The sequence below is a fragment of the Vespula vulgaris genome, chromosome 6, assembly GCF_905475345.1.
Source record: "Vespula vulgaris chromosome 6, iyVesVulg1.1, whole genome shotgun sequence".
Taxonomy (NCBI): Eukaryota; Metazoa; Arthropoda; class Insecta; order Hymenoptera; family Vespidae; genus Vespula; species Vespula vulgaris.
This window is the reverse complement of record NC_066591.1, coordinates 4,332,501-4,337,500: the sequence shown is the minus strand read 5'-3', so window position 1 is coordinate 4,337,500 and position 5,000 is coordinate 4,332,501. Positions and strand designations below refer to the sequence as shown.

At 40.4% G+C, this 5,000-nt stretch overlaps 1 protein-coding gene across 17 annotated transcripts in view; it reads right to left on the bottom strand.

The window, feature by feature from the left end:
* LOC127064401 (ELAV-like protein 1) overlaps nucleotides 1-5,000 on the bottom strand; it is a 42,237-nt gene that overhangs the window by 25,308 nt on the left and 11,929 nt on the right. For 2 of the 17 annotated variants that reach the window (XM_050995412.1, XM_050995420.1), the window contains exon 1: nucleotides 1-850. This exon is cut by the window's left edge and continues 818 nt beyond it. The exons of 6 other annotated variants lie outside the window; for them this stretch is intronic. The gene's annotated coding sequence lies outside the window, so the exon portion shown is untranslated. Of the gene's footprint in view, nucleotides 852-5,000 lie in introns of those variants that run through there. 9 more of the 17 variants (XM_050995422.1, XM_050995428.1, XM_050995423.1 and 6 more) reach the window with 5 other exon arrangements.

Genomic DNA, 5,000 nt, shown 5'->3' with positions numbered 1-5,000 from the left:
ACGACGACGACGAAGATGAAAACCGACGTCGTATCGCGCTCATTCGTCTCTCCCTCTATTCCAGGAGGAAAGAGGAGAAGAGGTGAAGGAGGAACGAGGACGTGTGAAGAGAAAGAACTCGCGTGCGAGCTTTGTGTGAACGCGTGTCTATCTATACGTACATACGTACGTGTGTCTCTCTGTGGGTATGAGTATATGTCCGTGTTGTATGATGTCCGAGTATTCTTTCAACGTACGCGTGTATGTTTTATATGTATATGTGCGCGCGTGTATGCGTATGATTTTCTTCGCGTCGGTTAGTTCAAAAGGGGAAAAAAGAGAGATAGAAAGAAAAAAGAAAGAGAGAAAAAGAGGGAAAGACAGACAGAAAGAGAGAGAGAGAAAGAGAAACAGACAGCGAGAGCACGAAGGATGAAGAAAAAGGAAGATTAAGAAGAGGCAAGATTGTGGAAGGAAACCGCGAGACGAGAAATTAAAGCGTTAAATACTAGACTAAGGAAACAGAAGGAACGACGCGTTACGGGCGGAGGCTACCTAGAGACTGAACGCACACGTCCCTTCGCGAGCGGTTCGTAACACGACTCGAGACGAGTCAGCAAGCGTTCGGTCGTACTCGGCGCGAGTTCGGTAAACTTCGGCCGATACTACGGGAGCGACACGAGCGACGAGCGCGACACGAGCGACGAACGATGAGGAGGAGGACGAGGGGGAGGAGGAATACAAGGGGGAGGAGGAGGACGACGACGACGATGATGACGATGACGACGATGACGGCGGCGGCGGCGGCGGCGGCGGTGGCGGCGGCGAACGCGTACGCAACACCCCTTCTTCTGTTACGGCGACGCTATGATTCGCTTCGCTCGTTCTTCTCTCTTCTTTTACCCTCTCCTCTTGTTAGGGAGGGTTTCACGATCGAACCTTAAGGGGGAAAAAAGAAACGAACTTACGGATGCCGGCGATCTCTCGAAACACCTCCGCTTTGCTAAATTTCGATGCTGCAAGATCCTTCTCGAAAAAGTGAGAAATTAAAGAAAAAGTTAACAATAGGATGCAGTCGTATTCGACGTACGGGACGATTAGTACGACTTTTTTCCCTTTCTTTCTTTCTTTCTTTTTTTTTTTTTTAATAATCCTCTTTGATATTACATTTGCCCAACGTTTTATTAATATAGTTAATTAGAGATTAATGAGTAGGGAGTATTAAGAGAATCGATCCCTTCCAGATACATACATATGTATGTATCTACGAGTATCCCTTCATCGCATGCTATTGGAAAGATTGCGTTCCCTTCGAAATCCCTCGCCTACCCCCTTCATCCTCTTATTGTAGATCACAACCACCCCCCTTTACGTTTTTTGATCCGGTCCAACTACCCTATCGCATCGAGATAAGGGTCCTTCTTTAGCCTCGTTCAACCTTCCCCCTAGTATCCCAAACGAGTCCCCTCGAAACCACAACCTACGCTATCGTGAGGACAACGCGAAACTTTCGTTCTCTAACTACAAGATATATGATGCGTTCAAGGTTTTTATCTCTCTTCTTTTTTTTTTTAATCTTGTCTTCTTCGTTACACCATCTTCGTTTGTGGTCACAAAGTCGGAATGGAATTTAAAAAAGAGAAAAGAAAAGAAAAGAAAAGAAGAGATGATTAAATATTCAAAATTGGTTTTAAATATTCAATACAGGTATATTACGTTCATTTTGAAGAACTTTTTACGATTCCTATAGAGATTTCTTAGATTCTATTCCTTCATTGTTGAAAAAGGTAGACGAACTTTTGAATGCTCAGGGAAGCAAGTTCACCGGCCGAGAACACCTTACCTCCACCCTCCTTCCCTCTCTCCCTCCCAGTTTGGATTATCTTCCTGCTCCAATTCACTCCCATCGGTTCACCGATCCCCACTTCCGTTTGGACACCTTTACAAATCTGGGACGTGCCGCGCACACGGTATCGCCTTTCGTTTCGTCCTACGAGACGCAAGGGATACGTGCAGCTTAGAATAGAGTTTCTGGAGATCATCCAGCTTTGCTAAGTTTTTTGTATTTTCTTTCTTTCTTATTTCTTTATACCAACGCATTGTTTTCTACTTTCATCATAACCTTGCACCACTAATGACCTTGAATTGTTACAAAAAGATTGACTCCGCTTCTTTTTTTTTTCTTTCTCTCTCTTTCAATCGACCTTACAATGACGTTAGTTGGATAGGTCGATACTCCTTTCATTAAGAAAAGAAGGAAGAAAAAATACAAAGATCTATAATACGACAATCATAGGTCAATGGAGTGAAAGTGAACTCACGAGTGACCTCAACTCGAAATTTTTCGCACAAGCAAAAACTTCCTTTCTCTCTCTCTCTCTCTCTCTCTCTCTCTCTCTCTCTCTCTCTCTCTCTCTCTCTCTCACACAAAAACGATGACGGACCAAAATTATGCAGCACTGACGAAACGAACCGGTGAAAACTTGGCCGCCGTGCCAATAACTACACTCTCAGAGTTTTTGGATACTTATTTCCGTTACCGCGTGCCGTAGAAGCTATGTCGAACAGTAACTTTCTTTTCGATGATGCGTGATCGTTTCCCCTCGAATAAAAGAGAAAGGAAAAATCGTACAAAGTATTCGAGAAACAACGGGAGTATATAACGCTCGATTTTTTTTTTTATATTTTGGCGACAAAAGTTTCTATTCGAATAAAAATATATCTCCGACAAAAATTATAAATAGATTTAGCGGGGAAGAAAAAACGCTATTCCTCGAACTTACTACGTTCGTTTATTCTTTTGGCAATTTTTTATCCCGATCATTTTCGCAACATTTTTGCCTCACGATACTCGTAAAACTGTTAGGAATGAATGCTTATACATAACTTCGGCATTCCTTGCTCTCGTAAATCCTATTTTCAAGTAATCTTTCAGATATTTTGCGTGCTTATGCGAACTTATCGTTCCATTAATCACAGATCAACATTTTTGCGATATAATGATTTAAATAATATTATCGAACATTTTATACGTTTGATTGAAACAATGCGATATCTTCTGAAAATAGACTTACGTTTAATCCATCCGATCGGACGAATCGTTTTTTCTCTTAATTCTTCGTAATTAGAAAGCGATAAGATAAATCTTTAAATAAATAATAAATTAGAAAATTAATGAGCGCAAGTAACGTTTTACTCTTAATCGATATCAGTGTGCTCTCAATAATTAAATAATTTTTTATCAAAAAGATAAAAGAAATATTGGAATTAGCAATAAATTATCGAGGGTGAAAGAAATTTAAAAAAAAAAGAAGGAAAAAAGAAAAAAAAAACAGTCGTCCACAGCAAGGGGGGGAAAGGTTTCGTAACGATCGTGTATCTCAAAGAATGGAAGCAAACGCAGCCGACTCGACTGCCGTTCCGTTCCGTCTAGTCATGATCCAGCTGTCGTAATTTATATTTTTCGAGGGTTAGACCTACGCGGCCGTCATCGATCCGCATTAGAAAAGGGACGGATGTAATTGCACGTCGGCCATAGCTCGGTCAAAATTCTGTCCGGCTGTTCGAGGTTATTGAACCCTAGTGCGAGGTCAGAAGAAATCGTCGATACTTCTATTAAATTTTCGATATCTTCGTCTCTTTGTACGTATGTAGACATACATAAAGCGAAAGGAAAATTACGCGAGGCTATTTTAAAACGGTAACCTAGCTTCGGAAGTAAGAGGAGGTAAGAAGTAAGTGACGGTAACGACGGAATTGAAAAACATCGATGAATAAATCCATTTTAATGCGAGCAATGCCGATATTGAATGACGAATCTTTCAACATGACAGACGCGACATAAAATTAAGAGAACCCTGACTTATTAAGAAAAAATCGTTAATAAATATAATAAAAAATATTTAATTAAAAAAAGATAGAGACGAGGTATACATAGATGTCTCTCTGCATAGTTAGAAACGAGAGAGATGTGTCTCTCTCTCTCTCTCTCTCTCTCTCTCTCTCTCTCTCTCTCTCTCTCTCTCTCTCACGTGAAGTTATCGAACGCTCTTCGGCTGGTTGACGGACTTGAAGAGGGTGATAAATCAATTAAGCAGCCACGTAATCGTCGTGGCTCCTCGCGTTAATTACGAGCCAATTAATTTGTTCGGTGTTGCGTGTCGTGAGAAATTCTCTCTGTTTCGACTGTAGGATTATTCGTACGTATATAGATACCTGAGTACATACATATCTACTACATATGTATGCGTGAAGAAAAGCAAGGAAAATGCATTGGTAAAAGTGATAATCATTTCGAGAAAGTAGCGCGGGAAATTTGAAAAGCGTCACTGCTACTGATGAAACTCTCGTATTAGATATAGTCGAAAGAAACCTTACACATATTGTTTTCTACGATCTACATGTCTACCTACGTATGTATTTATCTACGTATAGACATAATACATATATCTTATGAACTCTTACATAAGATAAATAGAAATTGTTGCTGTCGCGTGCATGAAAATAAAATGGAGGTGTAGCTATAGATATAAAGAATTATCGGGAATCGGATAAATTAGTTGATACAAAAGCAAGTATAGTATCTTTCTTTCTCTCTCTCTCTTTCTCTCTCTTTGTCTCTTTCTTTTTTCTTTCTCTAAGTTTTTTTCTTCTTTTCGTACCGGCGGAGTATAGTCTCGATCGATCGGCAAGTTTTGCGATGCATCGTTCCTCGGTCATGATACTGGAGAACACATTTAGAAAGCCCGGCCGATCGATATAGCTTAATGTCCGCGGATACGCCTTTCCTTCTTTCTCTCTCTCTCTCTCTCTCTTTCTCTCTCTCTCTCTCTCTCTCTCTCTCTCTCTTTCTCTGACTAAGTCTCTTCCCTTTTTTCTACGCAAAAAGCTTACTGAAATAGGTTCGTAGCATTGCACGTTAAGAAATGAGAGAGCCGAAGGGTAAAGGTTAAAAGTATACAGGATCATTACTATATACGTATTTCGAACAAGATATTAACGTTTAGCTACACAATTGCAAA